Below are 16,833 nucleotides of genomic sequence, written 5' to 3'. Positions count from 1 at the left end.
ATCCTGATATACAAACTTTGCCACTTCCTTAGTAGTAATTTGTTTCACTACCTTTGCTTCTGCCCATCTAGAAAGGTAATCAACTGCAGTCAAGATGTAGCACTTCCCTCGGCTAGTAATAGACAATGGTCCCATAGCATCAATTTCCCACTTTTCAAAAACATCATAAGCAAGAATTGTCTTCCTCATCTCAGGCCTTAATATCCGTCTACTATGAGCTTGGCATTGTTTGCATGACCTGCACCAATGATTAACATCCTTATGTACACTTGGCCATACATAACCTTCCTGCAATACCTTATGCAAGGTAATCTTTGAGGCAAAATGTCCACCGCATGCTCCTTCATGGTTTTCCTTAAGAATTTTGTAGATTTCTTCCTTCCAAGGTATCCGTCGCATTATCAAATCAATTCCCTTCAAATACAAAGCATCACCAACCATCATATACCTTGCAGCTTTCCTGATGAAACCATATTTTTTTGATTTGTCAATACCATTAGGAATCATCCCTGTTAACAAAAACTCCTCAACATCCTGTAAATTCTCCCTGCCACAATAAAATGATGCATGAGCTTTAAGAACAAAAACTTCACCAATCATTCCCTGGGCTGCTTCATGAGCCTCCTCATTATGGCCTCGATCCACATGCTTAAGACTCCAAGCTTCAAATTCCTTCAACAAACATTTAATCTTGAAACACATTTCTTTGAGTAACATATTCTTTGACTTCCAAACTCCCAATACCTGTTTTACCACAAGCAATGCATCTCCTCGAATGCGAATCCTGTGTACACCATGCTTCAAACATATTTGCAATCCAACTTCCAAAGTCAGATACTCCGCTTCATTGTTGCTATGTGCGTCCACCTTAACACCCTTCTTAAAAACAAGGCAACCCTGTGGATCATTAAGCACCAAACCTCCTAAGGCTGCATCATGGCTTTTTTTGTAAGAACCATCAAAATATAATAAGTGTGCATTCACCAACTCAGTCGCATCCTCAACTGGCTTCTTGATGGTCTCCTCTTTAATAAGAAGAGGACTCTCCTTATATGTAGTAGATCAGCTAAGGTAGCCCTGGTACTCTCTTCCACCAAGAATGAGAAAGTAAACTCCTGCAACTCAATCACCCACTTCATCATAGCCTTAGATAAATTTGTGCCATTTATCAACTGAGGCAAAAAAGTGTAGCTCGTCAAAAACACAAAGGGGCGAGGCAACAAGTAATGGCGGAACCGCCTACATGCATACATCACACTAACCATAACAAGTTCCACCTCTGATAACAACCTTTCTCTAACAAGTAATGGCGGAACCGCCTACATGCATACATCACACTAACCATAACAAGTTCCACCTCTGATAACAACCTTTCTCTAGCAAGTTTTACTCTGCTAGCATAGTAGACTGGTTGCATATAATGTGATTCTTTCCCCTTTTGTAACAACATAGCTCCAATTGTATCTTCACCTACTGAAGGGTTGACATAAAATACTTGTTCCCAATTAGGCGCCTGCATTGTAGGAATAGCACCCAACACCTCTTTCACTTTCTGAAAAACTACCTCACACTCCTCCGACCAATATAAAGGATCATGCTTTGCTGCTTGCTGCAAAGGATATAACAACTGTGAAGATAGAGAGATGAATCGAGCCATATACTTCACCTTTTGCACAAAAGTAGCCAGTTGCCTTGTATTCTTTGGTGTAGGAAGAAGAAGAAGAGACTTGACTTTATCAGGATCCGGATCAATACCATTCTCTGAAACAACATGGCCCAAGAGCTTCACCCTCGGTTGAGCCAAAAAACACTTTTTTGGATTTAATTGACCACCACACTCATCATAACACTGAAAAACTGTAGCCAGCCTATCACAATGCTCTTGCCTGGAGCTGTATATACAAAAATCATCAATAAAATCCTTCACAAACTTGTTCAAAAAAGGAGATAATACCCAATTTTCCCTTTTCTGATAGTAGGCTGGCCCATTCATCAATCCAAAAGGAAGAACTTTGTAGCAGAAACACCCCCACGGTGTAATAGAAGTCATCTTGCGTTGATCTTCTTCTGCAATCTTTAACTGGAAATAACCTGAAAACCCATCACAAACACTATACCTTTCATATCCAGCTATACAGTATCTAAGATCTCATCCAGAAAAGGTAGGGGGTAAGAATCCTTCTTTGTAGCGGCATTCAAAGGCTTGAAATCCACACATATATGCCACCTACCATCTTTCTTTGGACTCACCACTATAGGACTTACCCACTCAGCTGTGTCCACTGGTGTAATGAAACCTACACTCAACAGCTTATCAACTTCCTCTCTCAGGGCCTGCATTTGTTCTCGTCCCATCCTGCAAAGCTTTTGCCTAACTGTTTTTACACCTTCTTTCAATTCAATCCTCAAGTCTGGTCCTTTAAATCCTCGAATCTCCTTATAAGAGGTGATAAATAATTCTGGAAAATGAGACAGCATATTAACATACCTAACTTTTTCTCTGCTCGAGAGATCCGGACTCAGCATTCCTTCAATCAGCTCCTGCTTCTTCTTCACTTCTATCTTTGGCTGCAGTAATTCCTCGATCACTTCATATGACCCCAAGGTATCTTCTCCCTCAGCACCCACTTCATGCACTTCTTTATCTTCATTACCTTGTTGCTCTGATATTAGGAAAGCCACATCTGCCCCTTCTTCACTAGAAGCAGTAGTCGATGAATCCATCTCCGATTCAGAAGTATTGGTGGTAGTTTCCCCTTCACTCGAATCTTGTGGCCTCTCCCACACATCATTCAAAGATCTCCTACTATGCATCTCAAAAGATTTTTTATTACCCCACTTATTGTGCAAAGAAATGGTCCCATACCTCCAGTCTTGTACTGCACCTACCACTCACAACCAAGGTCGTCCAAGAATAATTGGAAAAGCACCAAGACCCGCAGGCATCACATGAAAATCTATAGTAGATTTGACATTAAAAGCTTCAATTTCCAATTCCTTTATCATACCAAGACATTTTACCTATTGATGATTAGCCATCCTGATTCGAAAACCAGAAACCCCAGACAGTCTCAAGCCTGACTGCTCCACACATGATTGGGTAATCACACAGATTTGAGCTCCTCCATCTATATAGGCTTGACCAAGGTTCCTACCTTTACTCCACACCTCCACAATAGGGCAAATATCTGGAAGCTCTTCTAAAGATAGTACTTTGACTGACCTCTTCTCTGACTCCTTTTCCATTGGATTCACAAGTCCCTTCCATTGCCTTCTCAATTTTGGCACCATCTCCACCAACTGCCCAAAGGTGATGTTGGCCTTCCTGTTTACCAAATCAGATTTCAAGTCATAGCTGGTTTGCCCATCCAGTGGGAAGTCTGACACCTGGAACCTTCTACGAGGCTTCCGTTTCCTTTTAGCTTTCACATCTTCTCCTTCCTGCTGCTTCCCCTTCCTACGGTTGGGTCCAGCCACCCCTTTTCCTTCTCTTTCATCCGTTTTGTGCGCTTGCCCAACGGGCATCACATCCCCTTCTTCTCTCACCTGAACATTCTCCAGAGTAACAACATTCACGACCTTTGCCTTCCCCTTCTCCTCAGCTGCCTGTTTGATCCCTAATATCAATACCATAATCATTTGACCTGTCAGGTAATTGTGAAGGTAGTGGGTACATATCACCACCCATTTGCTGAGGCTTATCACAATTTGTACTTAGATGACCAAGCTCACCACAGTTCCAGCATGTAGGGATGAAGCGATGGCCCCTACCGCGACCACGTCCATACCCTGCTTGTCCATCTCCCCCTTCATGATTATTGCCTTTGCCTCTACCACGTCCACCACCTGTACTTCCCATTAAATTCAAGCTTAAATTCTTCATAAGATCAACCATCTGTTTCATATCCTGTCGTAATCCCTCATCACAACCTACCGGAACCATAGGTATTCCTTGACTAGCTTGTGGCACCATCTGCATAGCCTGGGCTTCTGTGGGCTTCATCTTCTCAATCACTGCATTCATAGGTGTAGCCTCCACTCTACGAATCTCCGGCTGTGCTACAACTAGAATCATCCCTAGCTAATTCATCCGTTGCAACTTCCAATCCTGGGTGGTTGCAAGATCAGGTTGCCCAGTTTTGTCCACTCAGGCACCCTGTAAACAGTAAAAAAACAGGCATTTGTTTACCTTTAGTGGCTAATCTCTCCTAGTAAATGAAGGGATTCCGTTTCAAGTTCTTTTGTTGGAACATCATATTTAAAGTTGGAAATATAGTTGCATAATTTGATTAAGCATTAGATAGTCAAAAGTCCTCATTTTCTTAGATACAAAGTCAATGTATACACCCTGTCCCAAATTTGAACTGATTCCATAAATGCTAATATCTTTTACATATAAACTCATATGAGATTCCCACTTTGTATCTTAGATCTTCACATAATATGGAGCTTAACTTGATTTTTTGAGAAAATTTTAAGATATTTTTCTATTTTCTTTAAATATTTTAAGGTCTTTAAAGTGTTATAATATACGCCACTTTTTGTACCCACAATAGCTACCACTTAAAATCCTTAATCTTGTAGATCAAAAGAGTGGGTAGACACTGAGACATTAGTAGAATGTGTTGGTTAGTAAAAATTACAAATCCAATGGTTGGATTTTGTAATGATCTCTTTTTCAAAATTCTTCCAGACTATCAGAAGGCCTGTAAATATTAATAATCTAATTAGTAAAATTACATTTTTGATGTGAATCATCTAAAACCTATAGGGACTAGTGTATTTGTAATGGTGCATCTATGGAAAAATAAATTGGATCACTCTAAGTATGGAAAGATCATTTGTTTATCATTTCATCATATTTTTGATTAATTTTGATTAATTAGACTAATTTATATTAATTTAAGTTATATTAGGTTAATTAAAGGGCAAGCATATTTTCTATTATTTGCTTGATCTCATTTTAATTACCTTGCCCCCCCCAAAATTTGCTCTCCAAGCATTGTCCTAGTCCAGCATAAACTGGATAAAACTGGACACCCTGATCTTGCAACAACCCTCCTTTGATTTGGCAATTTCCACCGCATCCTCATAAGACCTGGGCTTCTTCAATTCCACCTTCCAGCGAATACTCCTCTTAAGCCTGCGGCTACAAACTTGTTTTTCTTCATCATGTCAGGAGGTACCTGGTCTTCCCCTGCCCTGCATAAAGTCTCCCACAGCAAAGAGAATTTCTTCACATAATCATCAATTGATTCCAACTCACCTTGTGTTAGAGCTTGCACCTCATGCCAAACCTTGTCGGGGTCTTCTACCTTCTTGAACCTATTGCTAAGTGCTATCTTTAATCCATTCTCAGTCATATCGATATGTGGAACAACAACCCTCAATGACTCCTCATAAGCTCTGTACCCGGTCCTTGCATCCCCTTTCAAGCAAATGCTCAGTAGCCGCAACACCTGTACCGACTCATTGATGTGGTTGCTTATGTACGCAACCTCCATCCTTTCCAAGAAATCTGCCACATCCTCATTAGGGCTACCATAAAACTCTGTATAAGACATCATTTTAACCCCCAAACTTCACCTAGAAACCCAAGGAAAACACCTTCCCTGAAACTCTCAACTCCTAGGGCATACACCCTGGTAAACTGAAGAAAATAGCAGAGCTATCCTCAGTGGGGGCACCAAAAAACTGTCGGGAGGCTGGGAAAAGGAGAAATGCCTCTATAGCTACCTACCCAGCAGCACACAACAGCACAAGGGGCACAGCACGATGCTGGAAATAGAAATTTCTCAATAACACCACATGGATTCAAGCCAGAATATATACCAGCACCTTCAATTCAGAACCATTAGATTCCCTTTCTTTCTCAACCCACTCAGCTCACACGACTGGCTATTCTTATTTCGTTGCCCACATACCCATTGTTCACAACACTTACACTAAGAACCTTTCCCCGCTCTCTTAACACCATATGCACACACCCGAGCTTGTACAGTGGAAAGAAAAGTTACTTAAAACTTCTTGCATAACACTGGTTACAAGGCCCTCTTCAGAGACAAATCCCAACACACATGTCCTTAATCAGATGGCAGGCCAAGACCTTTATTTGCACAAGTCTCCAAAGAAAAAACTTTCTTCTCCACAGCCGGCGTCAACACCTTCGCTCCTGGCTCCCCTCGTACTCTCCACGAGCCTGGTTTGCTCCTCCTCTAGGTCCTTCATGAGCTGTGTTTGCATGAGCTTGGTCTGCTCGCTCTGTAGGAGCTTGTGTCTCTTGGACGCCCAACCCACACTCTCCTCGAGCTATGGCGATAGCTCCTCACACGAAAGCTCTGCTCACAAGCTTCCCAATGCTTCAATGCTCTCCACGAGCCTCTCTCTACTGTTCCTCTGTCCCCAAGATGTCCACCACGGCGTTCTCCACAGCTTGGTGTGCTCCTCTTCAGCGCTCTCCGCCAAGTTGCTTTCCACGAACCCTCTCTCTACTGCAGCGCGATCACTTCTACCCGGCCCTCCAGAGGCGGCTAACTCACCTGCGACCTGCAGCTCAATCACTTCTCCTCGTACCCTTGGCGGCTCCACTCCACGCTTTATGCTTGCATATGCACTCCCGAGCGAGCCCTTCACTTCGCCAGCCTCCTCTACACAAGGCGGTTTATTCACTCTGCTCGCCTCTCTTCGGCTCCATCTGGCTCTCCACACCCACACATGCTCTCACACACCTAACCTCTCTGTTGGTTCCCCAGCCATCCGGTGGCTCCCCTGTGGACTCAACTCTCCAGACCTTCACGTTTTACGCCAGCAGCTGCGCCAACCTGTCAACGCCCTCACCAACTTCTCCAGCCCACACGTTGGCCCTGTCCGCTCTAGAGTGCTTCCGGCTGCAAAGGCGGCTTCTTCTAGCGTGTGCCTGCTGCTACGCCTGAGAACTTGCAGCTCTCCCACAAGGTGGTGCCCTCTCACAAGCGGCCACCCTCTCTGCTTTTTCCACACCGTCGTCTTCAGTATCCCCCCGGCCTCTTCTTGCCGAATTCTCAGAGAGCGACCTCTGTGTTGTTTTTTTTTTCTCCCCGGAGCTCCTTCTCACCAGCGGCCACCGCTTTTTCTTCCTTTCGCCAACCTTCTGGAGCTCGCGTTGGCGGACAAGCTGGCAGCCATAAAGATTTCCATGTGGCTCCTTATAAGGTAGCCACATGGATTATATTATTTATTATTTCTTAAGGCCTCAAAGCCTCAAGAATGGCCACATTCATCTTCTTTATTACCTTGCTTTCTGGGTGAACATGCGGCGCCGGACCTTCCCCAGAACCAGAGCTGCCCACCACAAGCTTTCGTCAGCTACATCATTACCAAAACACGGCCATTTCCCAGCCATACTTCAATGCTTATCAAGGCCTTCGTCAAGATCTTTTTAAACACCAGAATCCACACAAATACCACGTCTCATCACCATGGCTATTATGCCCAAACCCTCTGCAATGTGGAGACATACGGCCATTCCAAACCCGAGAGACCCTCCAAACTCAAGCACAAGAGCAATTAATATTTTGCTGGCGTCCCTTATAGATTTCAATATTTACAGTCTAAATTGGGCTCTCTCCACATAACCAGCATATCTACATCTATTTCCACCAGAGGCTCATCAAAACCCCATCATTGACATCCTCATGCTCTTCCACCTCTTGTTTACACATATCCAAGACTCCTTCTTGACCAACAAAAAGCTCATACAATAAAAACTTCAAGTCTCTAGCAGATGCTCCAAAGAAAAATGCATGCACTAACTCAATCCAAGGCCATTCAGTCTGTACACTTGCCAGGGCATTCAGGGCAAAGTTTTATTGCACACCATGCATCCCATATGTACACGGACTCAAAACACCTTTACAGAATTTTTCCTGACACCTCTCATCCTTAAAAGCCTGATAGCTACCCTTTGAAGCCTGGTAGCTACCTTAGGAAGCCTAGCAGCTACCATTGGAAGCTTGGTAGCTACCAAGGGATGCCTAAAAGCTACCAAGATATGCTTGAGTCTTCCATGCTAAAAGCTACCAAGGGATACAAAGATGTTAAGGCATGCTGAAAGCTACCAAGGCCTCCAAGCTGGGAGGTTTGAAGGTAAGTATGACAGCTTCTAGTATGTAACTTTTGTAGCTGGAATCGATAGAGCTTGTGTTAAGTTTGAGGGTTTACTTTCAATTTGGTATGGCTTACTGTCTACTAAGGTGGGAAAATATTTTCTAATGATTTAATTTATTGCAGATAATGAGGATGCCAAAAATATTCAGCCAATGGATGAAGTTTTTTCAACACCAGGTTGTAATGTAGAAAATATACAGTTGGACACGAAACTTGAGACCGTGGCAGATTTCCGTGGAAAAAACAAGGAACCTGATCCAAAGGATGACACTATCAAGGAGAGAGAACTTGTGGACTTGGGTGTAGAAAGTCCTGTAGATAGTGACATGGACAAGGAGAATCATCAAGAAGAGAGTCCTTCACTGCTACAAGCCTTCAAAATGTTGAAAAGGGGAAGAAAGAGGAAAACGAAAGGTTGTGTTCACTTTTATAATTGAATGTAGACTAATATGTTTTCACTTGCTAATGATTATTTTCCATGCAGGAGGATCTTCTAGCCAGTATCCTCCAACTTCAAGCAATAAGGACCTAGATAAAGCTTCCAATATAACATATGATCAACCGGACAAGGAGGAACCTGCCAATATCTCTGAAGGATCGGGACGAAAAGGTGCTACTGCCAAAGTCAGAAAAAGATTGCAACCCTAAATTCTGCTAGTTCTCCCCATGAATGCATGTCAACCCCCTTTTTTGGGTTTGTCCCATCAATAGCCATTCTGGCTCTGTAACCAAATTGTTGACATTTTCTATTTAATGAATGAAAAGAGTTCGACTATTTTGTTTCCTATATATCTCTCATTGTTATGTATTTCATTAAGTTCTTTTCCAATGTATGAAATTTATCATTGCAGACACTGTCAGTGTGGATGGACTAGCTGAAATATCTGGCAATGTCCTCACAAGCCAGAATGGTGATACACTGCAAGATAGTGATAAAGTGCATGATGGTGTAAATAAAGTGCAGGATGGTGTGATAAAAAGTAGGATGGTGGTGATAAAGTGCAGCATGATGGTGAAAAAGTGCAGGATGGTGGTGATAAAGTGCAAGATGGTGATAAAAAGCAGGATGGTGGTGATAAAGTGCAGGATGATGGTGAAAAAGTGCAGGATGGTGATAAAGTGCAGGATGGTGATAAAAAGCAGGATGGTGGTGATAAAGCGCAGGATGATGGTGAAAAAGTGCAGGATGGTGGTGATAAAGTGCAGGATGGTGAAAAAGTGCAGGATGTTGATACAGTGCAGGATGGTAATAAAGTCACAGAGGAGGATAATGATGTCTGGGAAAAGGCCAGTTTTTGGTGTTTTGTCTAGACATCATGCCTTGCAGCCATAGTACAGAATGCAAGGAAAACACGGGATTGTGGTGTTCCTGTGAACAATGCCGCTGACATGCTAAGACAGATTAAAGCACAGGCTGTTAGTTTTTATGATGCATTTTAGGGAAAAAGTGAGGTAAAAGGTGAATGTGGGACTAAAAAGGACAGCTCTCAGAGCTCAGGAAATGACCCAGCAAAGAACTATGTGTTCAAGGAGCATTATGAGGCACAAGACACAGCTTCAGTGGAGGGTGATGTAAGTGCCCATATTGCTGTTGATCAGAAAGCATCAGAGTTGTTTGAAAAGCATGAGAGTAATCAGAGAATTGAAGTGAGAGATGATATCGAATCGATTGCAGCAGGTAAGTGTGAGACATCCTAATGCAAAGATGTATCGCGCCTGGGAGGATCCAACCAGCCCTTCATTTCAATTACGGCCAGCTTTAATTTTGGATCTCAATGGAGTGCTACTCACAACGGTTGACTGCAGATATGCACAAACCCCCCCTATTGGAATATGCTTGAAGTGACAGATATGGGTGGCACGAAACTGTTAGGGCAAAAGCATGATGCTGAGAGGTTTGTGCATTGGTGCTTGGAACTCTTTGATGTCTTTATATGGACTTGTGCTAACAAGGTCAATGCAAACAGAATTTTGAGGTGCTTTATGCCTTTTCACGTCCACTGGTTCAAAGGTGTGCTTACGTAAGAGTTCTGCACAAAGGAGACTAAGTTCCAGAGAATTACCAAGAAACCAGTGTTTTATAAGAAGTTGACCGTGTTTTGGGAGGCTTATCCTCAGTATTCACCAACAAACACTATCATGGTGGATGATAGAAAGTACAAAACTTTATGGAATCCTCAAGGAACGGCATGTATAGTAAAGAAAATGGAAGATCAAGACCCTGGGGAAATGCAGGATTATCTTACGACAGTCCTCAGAGGCTGGCTTGATACATGGCTTGGTGTCGAGGATCGCGTCACCTATACTATAGATACGCAGCTACCAATCATGAAAGATGATGACAGCATAGCTGTGCGAAGGAGGTGGATGGACGAACATATGAACGAACTGTAGTATAGCGAGACTTGTGATTAGCCCATTATGTTCCCAACAAACTGTAGTATAGCGAGACTTGTGATCAGCCCATTATGTTCCCAACAAACTAAATGTAAATTTTTATTATGGAGTCCACTTTGGAACCTTGTATATGTTGTAGAAGTGTTCTAACTGACATAATGCGATGGCCGTTTTGCACTCTTGCAAAGCTGTAGACTGGATATATAAGTTATTTTCTTGATTATAGGTATCATTTAGTCTAAATTTGAAACACTAGTATAATCTATAGACTGCTACCTTGGTACTACCTAGGTGTTTGCAGGCTACTACCAAGTGCTACCAAGTTCCTGCTGCTAGGTATTAGTATACTGGTGGGTGATAGATTTATTGCCAGATGCTGCTAGGTTAGTATGCAGATGCTTGGTTTATTCCCAGGTGCTGCCAGGCTAGTATGCAGGTGCTACCATACTACTACCTGCTTGATACCATATCACTATGTTCTGCTATCTTGGTGCTACCTAGATGCTTGTAGCCTACTACCAAGTGCTACCAAGGTCCTCCTGCTAGGTATTGGTATAGTGGTATACTTTAGAAGCTCATTAATTGTGCATCTTGAGCAATATGGTCATGCCACATCATAAGACCCATAGTGTAAAAGAATACCTTGACATGTATGGAATGTGCCTAGTAAGATTTACCATGTACCACAATTTGAGCATCCCTAAGAAAGATCAGGCAAGTTTAATTATCATTCACAGACACCCACAAGCCTGGTGTGGCTCTTGGTGACCCTTGCCTGTAAGAGATCAGCATGAGTAGACGAGGATCCAAAAAAAACAAGTATGTCCAAAAGAAACAGCTTGAATTATTTTCAGCAAGCTATACATCAAAGGGAGTGGTATTGTAAATAGCCTCATATGCTTCTGGGGAAATCAAAAATCTCATCCCACGTCCTTGAACCTTTTCCATTGGGAACTTGATGGATCTTACAAGGTGGGATGGCAAAATAGCTTCAGGCTTGCGCCGTAATAGCTTATACTCATAGGGATTTCCTTTCGCTTGTTTGTACCATATTCCCTTGACAACAAATGAACCAGCAAGGCAGACATTTCCCCAGCCATCTGTTAGCTTAGTATCAGATTTTTGCTTCTGAGTTGTGCATTTCAAGACATAAAAATCTGCAAGCTCCTCATTGTCATGAGGAGCTATGACAGCAAAATTGTCACCAATGCAAAGTGCATCCATTAGGAACTCAATGGAGTCTTTTTGGGCCCTTTAATTTGCCATGAGGTTATGGAAACGTTTAACTTTTTGACAAATAGGAGCCCGCCATGTAAGCAAAAACCAATGGTTTGTAAGAGAGGTGTAAGAGTGGTCAAAGGGTGCACTTTTTTCCCCAAAAAGGGGAGGGGGCAATTTTACAATTTTCGGACCTCCATAACTTCTACATACAAGCTCCGATTTGAGCGAAGATTACAGATCCATGATCTACGCATCAAGAGCTTTCCATAGATATGTTACATGATATGGTTTTATCCGCTAGATTTTAAATTCCATTTTTCCCCCAAAATTCAAATTCGAATAAAGTAGCCGTTTTGAAGCTTCTAATTAGAAAACGTTTCTTCTTAAGAGAAAAGGTTTGACTCCCTTAAACTGCCAAATAAAAGGGCCCAAGAAGACTCCATTGAGTTCCTAATGACTCAAAGCATCATGGTGTCCTTCGTATGCAAAATCTTCAACTTCATTAGCATCTTTGACATCTTCTGAAGGTTCAAGGGTAACATACTCCCACTTCTTGACATGTGACTTCCTAGAGCACCTCCTCCAAAGGCCTTGCATACAAGAATTGCAAAAGCGTGATAGCTGCCTGCATCTGAGAGCTTTTCCATTTGTTAAAGAGTAACCTGAGACACAATGTATCCCACGAGCGCCATCCACAGATTTGCAGTCCCACTTCTTGCAAGTTCTATCCCCGTCGCCTTCCTTAACTTCCCAAAACACCCTGGTAACTGGTCTTACTTTGGATGCATATGTGGTAGCAGCCCCATCACACATGGTTTGTCTTAAAAAGGCAACCACATCCTCTGCACATTGCAATTTTCTACAGTGTGGCTTAAGCTGCTCTTGAGTCAAATGTCTTTTGATAACAGCACCTGCACCAGCATGTTCACCCTTCCCATGACCAGATCCCGAGAAATGATGTGTCATCTTTAACCCTGTGAGAGTCCCATACCAGGCAACAAAGTAGAAAGGCCTCTTTGCCTTAAACTACGAGGCTGCCCCGTCCGACCACACCCAATGAGGGATAAGCCTAGCTCTTTCAACCATCCATGATGGAGCATGAAGCAATGTTGAACAAAAAGAGTATCATGAGTTTTATCATCAGAAATGTAAAAATGATAATACTTTTGAAGACTTCCTGCAATCTGCACATATGTGATATGGACAAATATTGTAACTTGGCAAGAAAACCAATGCATTGATTGAATCTCATTTTGTTCTTTGAATGTATAATTTTCAGCAAAGTCTACAACTGAAACAACCACATCGTCTCAGGAAATACATGTAGACACTCTTTAAATTGCTCAGCTTGCCATCTGTAGATAAAGTTGTGCTTTATGAACTTTTGTAAGTGATCCCTAAAGAGGTCAAATAGTTCCCTAGATTGCATCTCCTTGTGGGAGAGAACTTTTCTTTTCTTTTTCTTGCCAGAATCTGTTTCACCAACTTGAATGTCTTCAAAAATCTTCACCTTTATTGTGCGTACGCTACTTGATTCCTCCATAGGACATGTCGAAAGCTTCTTTGAGGGTCCACAAGATGGGCACTCTCCCATCAAACACTTCAAAGCAAAGAAGTCTGAATTGCTAGGCTTCAAACACAATACTGATTCCCACAAATTTGTAAGACTTGAGTAAGTTTGTGTGTGAGCTGTGCATTTTTCTCCAACACCACAAATGTTACATTGACATATACACTCTTTTCCATGCACACCTGGACGAGCTTGGCATAAATGGTTGATAGCATCTCGTAAGAATGACATCTGGACATGTGTGATGCAACAACAACTGTACCGATCTCGAAGCTTGCATACAAAATAAGGCTTCAGCTTTTCAAATGCTCTTTGGTGAATCTGTACCTCTGGATAACTCTGTTTGAAAGCAAGAAAGAATTCTACCTGCAATAAATCAGGACAAGAAATCAGCCTATGAACAACATATATAGCTTATAGAAGTCAAAGAATTAGAACTAACTTGGTAATTTAGAAATTTTTCATGCCAGAAATAAACAATAGCTTTTAGGTTAAAGGTTTGGAACAATAGCTGCCGTGTTAAGAGTGGTAGCTATTTGGTTAGAGTGGACGCCACCAGGTAGATAAGGTAGCAACCATGTTAAGAGTGGAAGCTACTAGGTGAACAATGGTGGCTTTTAGGGACAGAAAGGTAACTACAAGCTTTGGAACAATAGCTGCCAAGTTAACAGTGGTAGCTACCTATTAAGAGTGAAAGCCACCAAGTAGGTAAGGTAGCAATCATGTTAAGAGTGGAAGCTACCAGGTTGACAATACTGGCTTTTAAAGACAGAAAGGTAACTACCAGCTTCGGAACAATAGCTGCCATGCTAACAATGGTAGCTACCTGTATAGAGTGAGAGCCACCAGCTAGGTAAGGTAGCAACCATGTTAAGAGTGGAAGCTACCAGGTTGACAATGGTGGCTTTTAAAGGCAAAAAGGTAACTACCAGGTTTGGAACAACAATGGTAGCTACCTGTATAGAGTGAAAGCCAGTAGGTAGGTAAGGGAGCAACCATCTTAAGAGTGGAAGCTACCACGTTGACAATGGTGGCTTTTAGGGATAGAAAGGTAACTACCAGCTTTGGAACAGTAGCTGCAATGTAAACAGTGGTGGCTACCTTAACTCTTAGCATAGTACCTATCATTAAGATACCACCTGAATCACTCCCAGCCTCATGCCTATGAGCTCCAAGCTTGGTAACTGAGCTCCAAGCCTGGGAGCCACCACTCTTAGCATAGTACCTACCATGAAGATACCACTCTTATCAAAGCTCCCAGGCTTGGAGTTCATTGGTATGACAGAAATCCTAACCTGATGCTTCTAGCTGCTGGTGTAATAATATATCAGCTTGAGCAAAACCTTTGCTACCAATCTGTGAGCCTACCACCACCTTTGTGGCTTCCTTTGCTAGCCACCTTTACGAGGATGAAACTGTAATTGAAAGTGGTAGCTATTTATCTACAAGGGTTACCATGGTAGACTACTATTGCACACTATGAAGCTGGTGCCTAACTTTAGCCCTGCACTACCGACCAATGTACAACCAAGAGGTAATTAGGGACATTTAAAAAGTATGGCATAACAAGGAAGACAAACCTGAGGTTGTTCAAGCAGATGCACCGGATGCTTCTCATACAGCTTTTGTCCAACACGCTTTCGACATACATCCTTTTTGTTCGGCGACACACGTGTATTGTTTGTCCAATATGCAATGACTAAATCTTTCACTTCCTTTGTGATTATACTTCTATGTTGTCGTTGTCGCTCACACAAATGCAATGGTAGCTGCGAGTCATGTTGCTTCATTTGAGATCTAGCTGCATAAAAATTACTTCGATGAACTCCAAGTAGCCTTGATGCAGCTGCTATATTTGGTTTTCTACTTGTGGAATTCATGACCATCATGATACTTGCCCGTTTAACAAACAATTCCCTAGAGCTTTTTGGTCTTTTGATAGCCTTGAGGGTATTGTGTAATCCATGGAGCAAGATCTTATGATCCTATGTGGATTCCTCAACTTTGTGACAATTAAGAGATGCACAATTAAATTGCACATCTCTTAAAGCTCGATGGTTGAGTATACTTGTGACGATCTCACCCTTTGCTTTATTGTCAAGACCCTGTGTGTAATCCGTGCTCGAGAATCCGTGAAACACTTAATCACTTTTGAAGTAATCACCTTCTGTTTTGTGATGCTGAGCCTGAGTTGTTTCACTGGTGACTTCCTTGACTTTAACTTCTCACGATAAGCACGCTTCCGACCTGTTTCGTACTCCCTGATTAATTTTGATTTGCATGGTGCACACTTGAAGGAGCCAGCACATGTACATAAGCTGCTTTGAACATCTTCTGCTTGTGCAATTGGAACTATTTCCATGTTGAAAAAACTCCTTTTGATCAGTTCAACAAGTCGAATGTGCTCACTTTGTGGATAGCATGAAGCTCTTAAGAGAGTCAGACCTGTCCATCAAAACTTCAAAGACACTATAAGATGAGATGAAGGTAGCTGTCCACAAGCCCCGTACGCAACTACTGCAATGCTTCTAATTTCTGAGAAGGGCTACTTGTAACATTGTCTATTTTTTTGATCTGGCGGGCTGCGAGGATGACTGGTGGCTTAGGGCCACCCTGGCTTGGCTGGTGCCTTGGCCGAGCCTTGGCTTGTTGGGCCCTCAGTTAAGAAATCCAGGAAACCTGCAATGCAAAAACATACACAGACGTGAAGTCGCCGTGGGAGGCTTGTTTAAAGCAAAGAGAGAGAGAGAGAGAGAGAGAGAGAGAGAGAGAGAGAGAGAGAGATTCTTCTATAGAGGGGAAGGCTTACCACCAGCAATCACAAGACACACACACACATATGAAGTCGCCATCGAAGGTTGTTCACGGCAAAGAGAGAGAGAGAGAGAGAGAGAGAGAGAGAGATTCTGCTTTAGAGGGTAAGCCTTACCATCAATCACAAGACACACACAGACATGAAGTTGCCATGGAAGCTTGTTCACAGCACAGAGAGAGAGAGAGAGAGAGAGAGAGAGAGGACGTGGGGAGTACCGAAAAACGGTTCTTTTTCTTTTTCTTTTTTTAAACATCCCACTTTTTGCTTTGTAACCAAAAAACGGTTCTTCTTCTTTTTCTTTTTTTAAACAACCCACTTTTTGCTTTGTATTAGATGGTTACTATCAGTGTACTAGCTATGTCCCGGACATAAGTATTAAGTCCACCTATTTATGCCACCCATGAATCTCTCACCTGCATGTATCATGTTCTCTTACAGCCTGATGTTGTTAGTAGGATTACTGTTAAAAATGAATTCAAGCCTATGTAACCACAAACACCATAACAGTTTAGTTCTCAAGAAAACCCACTATTCCACACTGCATCCAATGTCTTCTCCAAGAAGCAGGTTTTTCCAGCGAAGGGTGTAGCCATTCCATGATTGAATGCATTTGGCCAAAGCCATAAAGCATTCCTTTGCTATAGGTCAGTGTATGAATATGTGCAGGTCATCCTCAACCTCATTG

At 42.4% G+C, this 16,833-nt stretch overlaps 1 pseudogene; it reads right to left on the bottom strand.

Annotated features, from left to right (window-relative positions):
* Nucleotides 1–11,400: 11,400 nt before the first annotated feature.
* On the bottom strand, nt 11,401–15,219 carry LOC147635578 (uncharacterized; annotated as a pseudogene).
* Nucleotides 15,220–16,833: the final 1,614 nt, after the last annotated feature.

The sequence above is a fragment of the Cibotium barometz genome, chromosome 9, assembly GCF_041138505.1.
Source record: "Cibotium barometz isolate CiBa-2024 chromosome 9, ASM4113850v1, whole genome shotgun sequence".
NCBI lineage: Eukaryota > Viridiplantae > Streptophyta > Polypodiopsida > Cyatheales > Cibotiaceae > Cibotium > Cibotium barometz.
This window is presented reverse-complemented; position numbering and strand designations above follow the sequence as displayed.